Here is a 13,641-nt window from a genome sequence, read left to right as displayed (position 1 = left end):
CTAAACTTACCATTAACTCGTAGTTTTGGAATTAAACTTTCACAAAAGTGTAAGTTTACTTTTGAGAATCAGTCACTGAGTTTGTGGCTACTTCCTTTTCCCTTCCCATCCTTGAAGGGGAGATACTCCAGCCAACAATTTCCGAGGTGCCACGGAATCACAAAGTTTTTCAGAAGTTTGTGGGTGTTCACAAAATCTCAAAACAAATCATACCTTAATCTGATCACTGCCTACCAATGTATAGCATTTAGTACTACATAATTGTACTCAGGCGTCACTTTCAATGCCAAATTACTGAAGTCATTTACACCTGACTAATATACCTTTTTGCATAGCTGTCAGGCAAAGATGGGGCCATTGTCATGCATAAACGCAGGGTTACAAAAGTAAAAGGCTTTGTGAGTCATGTCCATTGTCTTTCAGATTGTACCCTTATGCTAAAAAAAGTGTACATTCTTCTGGAGGAAATGTGGAATGTAGTGTGTGTTTTTGTACTGTATCGAATTAATGACAAGCTTTCTGTGAGTTTGACGGATGCTAACATCTGTAATGAACAAACATAATGAATTTCTGCACTTGGTGCCAGGATAGTGTCTCAAGAAGTGGGAAGATTCTGTGTGTGTTGATTTTGTATTGCCGTTTTGGACGAGGCTGGTTTCTACAGACTACCATTCTGTTTCTGTTGCAGATCAATAAATGGAATATGTCCAAATTCTGTTTTAGCTTCAGTGACAGTACATTTTCAAACTGAGCTACTTGTATACATAAGAACCACCTGGCATCCTTTAAAATATCTAAAATGCACTCTTATGATACTAGGAAAAAATATATCAGTACTTTAGTCACAATTTTTGTATGGTAGAGGGTTTGCTAATGACATCTTGGGGACATTCGGAAACCTTCCATGGGAATGCATTCGGCCTGTTGTTTACCATTGGCATTGTAACTCACATTTGCTTGCTTTCTGTTTGCCCACTCTATTTTATTTAGGCTGTCCAGCTCGAGTCCTTCCCATGTCCGAACCCTATTTACTGCATATTTCCACCAGTGCTCGATTTCTGTAAACAGTCCTTTAAATCCTGTTCTTATCTTGCCACATTTGCTGTGCATTCAAAAACACAGGTCAAATGTCAGACTCTGTCCTCCAGGGAACTTGGTGTTTACTTTTCTTTCTCTGACTTTAAAGTGAGAGGATTTATTTGACAATCATGCTGTCTCCAGGGGAGTGCCTGAGGACAGCTGAAGATGCTATTTTTTTTCTAGCACACAACAAAATGTGGGATTCAGGAGACAGTTGTTAGACTCCAGGAAATTGGATAGCTGCTTCTGGACATCCTTCACAAGAATTTTGTCCGGTGCTGGCAGAAGGGAGATAGGCCTAAAATGTTTGGGCTCTGCTGGATCTGCGTCTGGTTTCTTAAGAATAGGCTGGACATAGGCCAATTTCCAGGTGGCTGGATAGGTGCCCGTTATCAGAGAGGAGTTCCAAATTGGGTTCAGCTGTGAGTTGAGCCATGGGGCAAGTAATTTAAAGAACTTAGCGGGGCAGGGGTCACCAGGCGAATCTGATTTACAATTGTACAATACTATCAGGGATGCCTCTTGGCAAAACGGGCGGAATTCGGACCAGATGCCAGGAGGGTCCGAAGTGGAATTTAGCGTAGCTGATGTCCCAGCCGATGGGAAAGAAGAATAGATAAGTTGGACTTTCTCCTGGAAGAAGACTGATAAGTTCTCACAGAGGGTAGCCGAAGGGGCTATGGTACTGTCCAGAGCCTTCGGTTTGATAAAACCTTGAACGATCTTAAAGACTTCTTTGACTGAGTTATCAGAAGAATTGATGTGGTTAGCAAAGTAGTCCCTATTGGTGTGGAGCCGCACTGTAGGCGCACTTGGCCATGGATTGAAAGATTTACACCAAGCACGTTCCAGCTTCTTGAATATGCTTTTCCAGTTCCTAGTTCTATAGTGAACCATGGGGCAGAGGGTTTTTTCCTGGCAGATTTTGCTGTTCTAAGGGGGGCCACTCTATCAAGGGTTGAGGTGACCCAGCAGTTGAAAGTAGATACATCGCTGCTAGGGTCACCCGTCAGCTGAGGGGGGTCGGGGGGGGGGGGGGGGTGATTTGTAACTCGGGTCCCAAAGTATCAGGGGAGACCTTCCTCCAGTTTCTCCTTTCCTCGTAAGTTGGCCCGGCGCTATTGCCCGAGGATTTGCCAGTCAAACTGAAAGGAATTAACAGATGGTCAGACCAGGTTAGAGGTATTGAGCCTCTACTTTCAAGTTGGGGTCATTAGTGAAAATGAGACACTCTACTCCAATCTATGCCACTCCACACTACAACACTCAACTCTACTCTATGCATCTCTACAACACTACTCCACTCTACCTCGCTCTACCAAACTCCATCTATGCCACTCCATGCTACTTTTCTCCACTCTATTTTACGACACAGTACTCCACCCTACTCCAATTCAATACTCCACTGTATGCCACTCCACTCTTTGACACTCATATCCATTCCACTCTGCTCTATGCCACTCGACTCGACAACTCTCTATTCCACTCTATGCTATTCCACTCTCATATATTGCTCCACTCTGATAATCTACTCTACCCTACAGCCCTCTATTCCACTCAAAGCAACACCCTCCACACTTCTCTACACCACTCCATGACACTCTATGCCACTCCATTTTATAACACTCTACTCCACTCTACACCCTTCCAATCTACCAGACTTTACTCCCTCCATGATGCTCCACAACCCTGTACACCACTCCACGACACTCCATGACACTCCAATTCACTCCTCTCCACTTCACACCACTCAACTGTACTCTACACCCCTCCACGCCACTCCATAACACTCCACTCTGCTCCACTTTACAACAGTCCACTCGACTCCGTGACACTCTCTTTCACCCCACTAACATGTAACCAAGCTGAACAGCATCCACACTGGCTAAAACATATTGGCAACGTTTAATGAGTTGGGGGTGAATCCATCCTACTTCCTGTTGGACAGCCAGCCCTGGGTTTGGGCTTATCCGCACTGTTAGTATTGAGAATGTACTTGTTCCTTCTTGGGAGCATATCTACAAGGAGGTATAAGCACCTTACAACTGTCATGTTTGTTTGATTGACTACGATAGGTACTCAACATCTAGTGTTGGACCAAGCACAGATTGAATAATCTCAATCAGTGTCCGTCCACTTCTTGCATTTTCATTGAGATATATTTCTTCTTCCCCTCCCATGTCCCTTGTCTTAGTTGCTTCTTCACCCTCTTACCCACCCCTTCTCTGGGTTGCTTCATCCCCTCCCAGCCCTACTCCCAACATGTGAGAGAGGCATCATAGAGCTCCCGAATTTTCAACTCTGGAATATCTTAGGTTTAAACCTCTGACAGTCTGTCCTGTTTGCCTTTTCTCACAGGAAGGTGATTTGTACTCCTAACATTCTCTATCATGATGGAGTACTGAGAACATTTGCTACTTCTATTTGGAAAAGGCTTTTGACTAGGCCTGGGCAGAGCTCGCGGAATTCTGGGTAGTTGCCAAAAAACTCAGCTGTATCCCACGAAGTTCAGCGAGTGGGCAAAATTCTGCTTGGCACTGTCCCTATGGTAGTTCTTATGATTGGGTGATTAACACGGATGGAGAATAGGTGATAGGTAATTTAGGATTTAATTTTAGAGCATTTCCTTTTATTGTGCTGATAAATCCCAGGAAGCAGGAAGCACCAAAGATCAGCATTCAGCATCAGTAAGAGGCAATGCGTGCAGGGAGCTGTACAGCTTGAGAGTGGAGCGAGCAGCATAGGACGGCAGCAGTACCCGGAATCTGTGGTCAGAGGGCAGCAGCAGTGCTCCCTGCAGCCCAGAGTCTCACAGAGCAGACAGGTCCCTTAGAAATGAGAGAGTTGTCTGAGAGAGCCATGCTACGGGTTCTCAAAGCTGTCAATTTACAGACTCTGATTCGATAACGTTGGAGTACTGGCTGACTCCACGTATGACTCCAAGGAGAGGGACCACCTGAACGAGAGTCATGAGACTCTACTGCAGGGGCTGCTGGGTGCCCACTTCGACACAGTTTATAGTCAATCATGCTGCCAGAGGACTGGCAGCAGTTGGTGGAGGACTTGGGGGATCTGGACAGGATGTATGACATTACAACGCATGCTTTTACCATGCATGCCTTTACAACGCTGTTTTTACAACGCATGCCTTTAGAGCGCATAGTGCTTTGGGGCGCTGGATAGTGAATAATTTAATTTACTATTCCAACTCCAGTCCCCGTGGATAGTAGGGAAGGTGTTGGATAGTAAATTAAACCTATTCCCTATCCTAGAGCCCCCCCCCCCCAGCGCAATGCGTTGTAATGGTTTACCTTGTAAAAGTTGTGTCGTAAAGGCACTGCGTGGTAAAAGTTGCGTTGTAAAGGATGTTTCCCATCTGGACATGCTGCTGCGGCAGAAGCCCTCGGGTCCATGCCCGGGGAGATCAAGGCCCAGTAGCTAGAGTTCCACGAGGGGGCACTGCTAAAGCTGCAACAGGAGCAGGGAAAGAGGCAGAGATGGAGACTCAGCAAAAAGCAGCACATGAAGCTGCAGATGTGGTTTTGGTCAGAGGCCGCTTCTGCCTTATGCTCCAGTAGTCACAAAGACATCTGCAGTCCTTTACCCTGGTCAAAAAGGAAGATCATCCTGGAGTGATTCTGAAGTCATTGGATGACTTCAGCCAGCAATTATCTGGGGACGTCATCCCAAACCATCCTGAAGTCTGTCCACAGGGGAAAAAATGTAAATGGGATGACTCTTACTGTAATCACAAAAACTATTCCAGGATGGTGTTCTGATGACTTCCACTGGCAGGGAGTGATTACCTTTTACAACTCCACGAATACTAATTGACTACTTCAGGATGAGGGAGAATTACTTCAGGATGGGCTCTAGACAATTTAAGGATGATTGTGGATTATTCCTGGATGATCCTATTACCGCTTTAGGATGGAAGTGGATTACTCTGGAATGATCCCATGATAATTCCAGGATGATTTAATGATAACTCAAAAATGAGCATAGATTATTTAGGATTATATTAGGACAACTACAGCATGAGTGTAGATTACTAGGCAATGACTACATAAGGTCTTTAAGATGGCTATGAAATACTCTTGCAGGATTTTATGCCAACGGCAGGCCAAGTGTAGATAGCTCCCAGGTGATTTTTTTTGCAGAGTTTTATATAGCGCGAACTAGAACCGAACCGAATCAGTTATCAGAGCGCTTTACATAGCACCAGTTACATGAGGACACACTTTCATTTCAGGCACGGGGAGATTAAGTGATTTGCCCAGAATCACAGTTTTTTGGTTTTTTTTGGCATCGTTACCGAGACTCGAACCCAGATCCCCAGGTCCGAGGTCGAGCGCCTTAGCTGTTAGGCCAACCCCTCTCCCCTAATGAATAACTTAGAGTGGCTGTGGATCACTAATAAATCATTACGGGCTGGATTACACCTTAAAAATTCCATGTTACAAGCACATTAGCCGACTGCCAGTATTCCCTTGCAGGGTCCCACTATTAGTTTAGGAATATGGATTTGCTGGTAGGGAAATATTTAGAAGATCACCTCCTCAATGAACCTTCCCGTCAAAAACAGGCCTCTTGGATGCAATATGCCTTCTTTATACAATACCATGAATTATTTGCAATGCCATGAGTTCTAAAGTAAGGCCTAGATTTACAAAAGTGTCACTTAACGCAGCGCGACACCCAAATTTGCTGCGTTGCATCACAGGGTGAGAGCAGGAAAGTGCCATGTCTACCACTCTCCCTCACACCACTGTACCATTAGGCGGTCGAGCACCATGCACACACATTTGCACTATGGTGCAAAGGTGTCTGCAAGACTCTAGCTTAGGTTTTGTACTGGAAGGGCCCCCTTGCAGTACAAAAAAAATACTATGCCTAGAAAAACCTGAACACTTTTCCCATTGTGGATGAGGGTTGTAACAAATACCAATTTGCTCTGGTTTATAAATCCTGAAAAGATTTTGCGTCAAGTCTGCATTATAAAACTTAAGCAAACCAAAAACAAAACTTCCATAAATCTGGTCCCAATTATAAGATCAATATTCTCCTTCTCTGGAAAGATTACTTTTTAAACTCTACTGTGAGATGGGGCACTGTACAAAATAAAATTCAGAAACAGTCCTTTTGGCTCGCTTTGTGCTGTAGAAATACCATATGCATACAAAAGTAGTGGCTTCAAAAATGTTATACATTGCATTCAGATAAGATTAACAACTTGTGCAGCTACTCTCATACTCCTGACTCACTGGGACTTGCCTTACTTTGAGGTACAGAGCATTATCTGAAGCTGTTTAATGAGGTAGCAGTGACAATACTGAAAAAAGTAATGGTTAAATGAAAAAGCATCAAAGGGGATGTGTTAATATGTAATTTTATTGATCTAACACACACCTTTGGCCCCATAGGAGCCAGGATACTGAACAAGAGTACATAGTGAAAGTCCAGGACACTGTTCAAGGGGGGGGGGGGATGCCAGAATACTACAAAAAGGCTTAATGAAAGCCAGCAACTTCAATTTTTGTTTTTAGAGTCAGAGTTTTCTTTAGTCCTCTTCCAGTACTGCAAATCTTTACAGCTAGCATCCTTCTCATAGTTCTGTTGTCCAGTGATGGCCAGCCTTCATCCCAGCACATAGACTTCATAGAGTCTGGAGGAAAAAGAAATAAACATACATCAGAATCATGTTAACATCACTATTTTAGGTTTTTAATAGGACTGAGCTGCCTTTAAAATGTTCCAATCCTTTTATTTCATATAGTGTGCCCAATGAGATATGGTTACAGGGGTTCATAAGTTTAACATTAAGGTTACTTGGTCAAAGAGGTAATGGGGAGAGCAAGGCAATGATTAAGAGGTAGGCAGGAGGTAAAGAAGACTCACCTGAAAAGTGAAGAAACCGCCGCTGTTGACCAGACGCTGTCACGCTTCCTCTGCAAACAGAAAACAATCAATACCAGATTTCAATTACAAAACCATCATGGAGGCAGCCATGTTGAGCCTGAACTCTACTTACAGTATTCTTATTTGAAAAACAGTCTAAAAAAATCACCATACTGACCAGTAATCCAAATAGGAGCTTACAACCAAATGCTAGGAACAGGGCACCCGATCTAATTATTGGGAGAGTGGCAATTAAATTCTAACTCAAGGCTATGCGCCAGATTTGCATGCCATTTGTAGCGCAAATTCTCAATGAGTTACGACCCCTCGCCAATTGCTCTTTTGCAGACAGCTGTTAGTTAAGAGAGAAGTCCTTGTACAATAATATGATCTAGGACCACATATGCAAACATTGGGCCCAATTCACAGAACTAACTAAAGACAAAATCCTAAACTTATTACCATTTTGGTATTCACAGAAGGCACTTACTCATTTCGGTATTTACAGAAGTTAGAACTCCTAACTTTAGGACTCCTAAATGCCTTCTGTGAATGACGAAAGTCTTAAAGTTAGGACTTTCGGTATTCACAGAAGGCATTTAGGAGTACGAAAGTTAGGACTCCTAACTTCTGTGAATACCGAAATGAGTAAGTGCCTTCTGTGAATATCAAAATGGTAGTAAGCTTAGGATTTTGTCTTACGTTAGTTCTGTGAAACGGGCCCATATATTTTGACACTGTATGTATAGACATTTATTTTCATAGTCCTAAATCAATCAGAGTGGAAATTGTGCCAGTAGTGGCTGGGTGTGGTTCTGCTTGGGCAACAGAATCCCCCAATACCAGTGTACAAGTGCAAACAGAGCCATGAGGCCATGCTTGATAAGAACAAAGCAAGGCAAGTATGCTCCATGGCACGGTTCACCACCATGCGGAATGGGGCACTGACCACATAACCTAATGGACTTATGATTATAAGGAACAGGGCACAACTTTGTGTTCCAGACCATGGTCAATGGCTATATAATGTCAGGTCACCAGTTGCTATTTCTTTTTTCAGGTTGTAAGTTGCTTAGTCTTACTGGCTGAGAAAAACTTAGGGTTCACTATGTATTAGCACATGGACATACTTTAATATTTTTGCCAAGGTAGCATGAGAAAGGTAATATTATCGCTGCAAGGGTTCAAACGTTTTTGTAAGACTGAATCTCAATGCACAGCCACGGTTGCAGTGGCTTTCACATGGCCAAGTGATGGTGCAGGTTAGAAATATACATCTAAGACATCCAGAGACAGGAGAGAGACATCCTGTGTGTTCTTTTCCAGCTAGGGGAAGTGACAAGTTTGGCATTTAACATTTGACTGATTCAATGTTGTCCCTTTACAGTTGCATGACTGTGGCACCAAACCCCTTCACCACTAATTCAAACAAATATGCCTCTGGAAATACTATCAGGGCAGAGAGACGGCTTTCCAGGATACCAGTGATTTATCCGTTCCATAACTATCAAAGCATTTGAAATTCGTTTAACAAGGATCCATTCTACATCCTCCTTTCAGTATCTAAAACAGGTAATACTGAAGATGGCCATAATCTATAACACAAAAGCTGGTTCCCAAAAAACAAGGCCCTAAACACCCAGTATTAGACAGAACAAAGCTCAAGGAGAGCAGGGTGCAGGCATTGTCAGTCATGCCCGCTCCTGTTGCAGACAGGGAGCTGGGTGGAGTCAAGTGTGGATAAATTGGACGGTCCGTGACAAGAACGTGGTTGGCATTCAGTCACAGAAATGCCTAGCATTTCCCGCACTAAATTTTCGTTGTCGACTTACCTGCTCGGGTCCTGTTGTCCTGTAGTCGGGAATTCGTGGCACTTTGATTGGACGTCTCTGACATGTTACGGCTCCGACACATGGGTCTTCCTTTTACAGGTCGTTGATCTCTTCTTCCAGGTTCCTGTCCGCATCCATGTTCCCTCGCCGGAGGTACCTGAGTGTGTAGCTCTGTTTCTTCGCGCCTGAGTTTCTTCAGCCTCTCGTCCTGTACAGAATACAATGAGAGAAGAAAGATATACTTAACCAAAGAATCCTCGTCTATCAGGTATATGGTAGGATGATAATGGTATATATGGTTAGAAGGACATAGTTACTTATCTGATTTATCTAATCCAGAGAAAGTGGAAAAATAGTTAATCTTTCGTTTCCCCTATTTAACACGGGCTGGATATAAAGAGAAAATAGATGTAAGTTAGTTTCCTGATTTCTTAAGGAGACGGTATATTCTTATCTGACCCAGCACCGTTTTGTGTAGGTTTTTCATATTACATCCTTTCTAGGAAAATGTTTTTTACCTAGTATTAACTAGGGTGTATATTTTTGGGGTCTAATTGAGTGCTACAGTGGCATCTGTTAAGGTTAGTCCATCTCATTGTATTTTGCAATTATACATATAACTTCTTTTACTATAAGGTGAAAAACTAAGCTCACAAAAAAGGGCCACTGCCCATTCTGCAGAACGAGGCAAACAAGGATGTGGGCTCTCAGCCATGCTGCATAACGAGGCTAAGAAAAAGCAGGGCCCTGGTCGAATGTGCACAACATAGGCTCAAATATCATATACCAGTGCTTAGCTGCATAGAACACATTTAATTGATGCTACATACACTAGATAGGGAGCACTGATCTGTGCCAGCCACAAGCGTTCACATTTATAAGGGGTCACTGGTCCGTGCTTCATAATCTGGCTTCACCCACAGAACTAGCCTATGTTACACAGTAACGTTTAGGGGGACAAAAGAACAATAAATAGTGCCACGTTTTTTGGTTTGCGTTCACTGAAGAAGCCCTGATACCAGGAGTAGGGGCTAGTGGCGTTACAGAAGGACAGCATCACAATACAAAGGTTTACTTTTTGCTTTTATACACACTTTTACCAATATAAAAATAATTATTTGGGCCACCACCCTGACTTGCCTCTCCTCTCGTCCAATTTAAAAAGTAACTTTTTTTTCTTTTCGCTTTATCAACATAATTAACTGTGGCGCTGCCACAGCAAATGTCAGTTTTAACTCTGCAACAGCTGAAATGCATGTTTTAATGGTTGCACTGATTATGTTTACCTAATGTGTGCTTGTGAACGGCATGGTCTCTGGACAAGGCCTCTCCCAGAAGCCAGGGTGGGCGTGGCATGCTGTGGGGCGTCTCAATCATACAGGAAAGAAAGGGCTCGGAAAGAAGGAGGCTGTGTCTGCGCTATTGCTGCATTATTTTATTACACACTGATTGACAAATGCCGTCCAAACAGGAAGCATGGCATCATGAAGAGGGTAGAAAGAAAGAAAAATTAACCTAAGCAATGATGGGGAAAAGACGACTGCTGTAGGGGCTGTGTGCGCTCGTGTGGGGGGACGGCTTTGTAATGCGAAGCAGAAGGGGAATCGAAACGGGCAGAAGCAGCGACTGAAGAAAAGCATCAATAAAGATACATACGAAAGTTCTTACACAAAGGCTATAAGGAAGGCAAGCCCTAGTACACTGTACTTTACCAGTGCTCCTGAGTTTTCATAGGAAGTGAAGCATCGGCAGTGGGAACACAACAGGAGGCAGCAAAGAAGTTCAACGCTGGAATAAACCAATTGTAGGCAGGAATAAAGCGATTTTATCGATTACAGAAGATCTTGCTTGCAGTAACGCTTGCGAGCTGCCAAAGCTCAACCTAAAAATGCATATTTGTTAACCATACGAAATTAATACAAACACTTTAGAAAAACATATACAAATGATTTACATTATGTAGAAATATATTGCAGGATTTCCCAAAACCATCGAAGATAACCATTGAGTCCATTTTGTTCTGGTTTGTCACAGCAGTTAAATAGAGGAAGTACGCAGAATAGGGAGATGAATGGTAAGGGTATGTGAAGCACAGAAAGGGAGAAGAGGTGAGGCTAAATAAGACTGGATGTATTAAAAAGGACTACAGGCAGAACAGTCAGAGCTGAGCAGAAGGGGAGAGAAGCGTTGAAGGGAGGGGGAGAAGGGAGGCTGAAGAGGAGATTAAGACCAAAGAATGCTGGCAGGAAACAACTGAGTGGAAGGGAAGGAGCAAGAGGAATGAGGAAGACGAACCCGGTGAAGAGGAATAAGGTATAAGAGGCAAAATGAAGGACATAGTAGGGTTAGGAAGGCCTAACTTGTGAAGTTTGGGGAATTAAGCGTAATAACCTTTTTTTTTTTTTTTTTTTTAAAGAGTTTCATATAGCGCAAACTTGACCCAAAGATTTCAGGTATCAGAGCGATTTACATGAACACCAGCTTTGTTACAGATGGACACATTAATTTTTGTTAGGCACAAGGAGATTAAGTGATTTGCATCAACATTATACATGTTTGGCCTGAAGCTTTATGACTAGAAGAATTGGGCATGTTTTAGCAATTAAAGCACCAGTGTACATGAAGGGCTCCCATTCTGAATCTTATTTACTCTTTACAAGGATGTAAGCTCTCTGGGTGAAAAGGGATTTATCCTGAAATGGCAGCCCTAACATCTTCAAACATGCACTTGTTTTACTTTACACTTGCTATAAAAATAAGTGGTGGTTTGTGATTGGTGATTGACAGCTATACACAACATAAGTAAAGATGATCAAGAACTGGTGAGTTTTATCAAAATTATACTGCCCATGGTTACATTCAGATTCTAACAAAAAGAAAATACAGTAAAAAAATGAACTAGTCACATTTTATGATCCACTGTATAGTTGAGGATGTCTCTCACATTACCGTTCTTGAATTTGTTATGGTAGACAGGATTACTTGAAAATGCTACATGCCCAACTAATGCACATTTCCTTAAGTGCCACATAAACATGCTATAATGAAAAGCAAAATAAGAGTTTTGTTTAAGGTGGCCCATTTGGTTAACAGACAACAAGAGGAATAATGGGGGGGGGGGGAAATAGTCGTAGGATTAAGTTCTGTAGGTTATATGGCCAAGAAAAATCCTGGCTTTTAATATATTATCAATCACTTACCTTTCAAAGAATCATCCGCAACTTAAAAAGCTCTCACTTCTGCCTGAAACAATGTGCTTTCATTCGGGGATCCAGCAGTGCAATCGATTCAATAGCTGTCATTTCTACTAATAAAGGACAGTGAATTCCTTGAGGGTCAAAGAAAATAATTATTAAGCATATGCATGAGGAAATTAAGCCAAAAAAAAAAGAAAACAGGAATATGTGTAACTGTTACTACAGTGGTGTAAGATCTGTGTTTTACCCACCTACAAGTAGCTGTTTAATGGTAGATGAATTAGAAGTTCTGTTTTTGTAGACTGTTATTGGCAATGGCAAACCAAAGAGGAAATCCATATCAATGCTGATGGAGCGAAATGAAATTCATTGCAGACATGTTGTAGGGTTGACTATTTTAACTCTGAATATTAAACCTCTGTGTGTAGAGACAAAGCATGGAGCATAGTATGCCCTTGCAGACAGGTTCAGCGTGAATAGTCAGTTCTCGAGTATGATCCCATTTGCCATATTAAGTTGCTTGTTTTGACATAGGCTTCTGCTTGTGTCGTGGTATGATGGCGGATAAGTTGTCAGAAGATGCTGGTTGTGCATACCTATAATGGTGAATGTGTTGGATAAGGACATAGGGAGTGTGGACATGACAGTGGGTGAACCTTACCGAAGTGGGTTGATTTGATGTACGATTATGGTAGCTCGCAAATATAGTGGTGGTTGTGTTGGCATATGTCAGTGGTTCTTTGGATAATCTAATCACAGTGAGAATTGTATTAGCTGCAGACTGAGCTGTAAACAGCAGGAAAATAGGCAGAACAGACGGGCCAATACACATGCTTTATTTAGTACATGAAATGTATTTGTAGGCAGGGCAAAGACCCACTTCTGTAACTTCTTTAGCTGAAATCATTAAAATATGAACATTAGGACAGTGATCGAGAATAAGCATAACCTGAAAGATTACAGAAGGTATGGAAATGGACATTTGGGCAGATGCTGACAGGCACAATGGGAGTCAGACACATGGCCTTCTCGTGGCACTTACATCAAATGGAGAACGGCAAAACATTCTCCTTCCAAAAGCCTGTGCTGATCTGGCACTCTGAAGGAAGTGGCAGCTCTTCAGATGCAAATCTAGGCTCCCACGAGGGACAGCAAATCAGGTTGGACCTGGTTTTGGTCACAACAGAAGGCCTCAGCAATCAGCATTTTCATGGAGGGCCTGGCTTCTCAGCACCAAGCCAGCAGTCTCATATTAAAATCACTGTGAAAAAACAGGAGCCTCGTTGAGTACACACTAGCACAAGCATGCCGCCATAAAGGTGTTAGTGAAAGTATTTAACTAAAGCCACAGCATGAAAAACAGTGCTCCTTAAAAGAAGAGGCCAGCGAGTATTGAAGACAGCTGGAGTGTGCTGTGACCGCGTTTGCTTTGCTCTATCCCTTACGCTTTAAGCAAAAGTTTATTTGCCCAAATTATCTGCAGAACCGTATATCTCTTCTTTTCTAAGACGTCACTACTTGAAACTAAGCTTTTATGTGACCATTTTGCATGTACTCGATCCCCCTTCCCAAAACTGAAAGGAAACGGGTATTTTATCTCTGACCCCAATAAAGATCATCCCAACATCTGAATC

General features: G+C 42.6%; 1 long non-coding RNA gene across 1 annotated transcript; it reads right to left on the bottom strand.

Annotated features, from left to right (window-relative positions):
• Window positions 1–6,550: 6,550 nt before the first annotated feature.
• On the bottom strand, window positions 6,551–9,013 carry LOC144753141 (uncharacterized). The gene is made up of 3 exons (XR_013594219.1): window positions 8,811–9,013; window positions 6,979–7,028; window positions 6,551–6,745 (listed from the first exon to the last, which is right to left on the bottom strand). It is a non-coding gene; the product is annotated as an uncharacterized LOC144753141 (long non-coding RNA).
• Window positions 9,014–13,641: the final 4,628 nt, after the last annotated feature.

Source organism: Lissotriton helveticus, chromosome 5_1, assembly GCF_964261635.1.
Source record: "Lissotriton helveticus chromosome 5_1, aLisHel1.1, whole genome shotgun sequence".
Lineage (NCBI taxonomy): Eukaryota > Metazoa > Chordata > Amphibia > Caudata > Salamandridae > Lissotriton > Lissotriton helveticus.
This window is presented reverse-complemented; position numbering and strand designations above follow the sequence as displayed.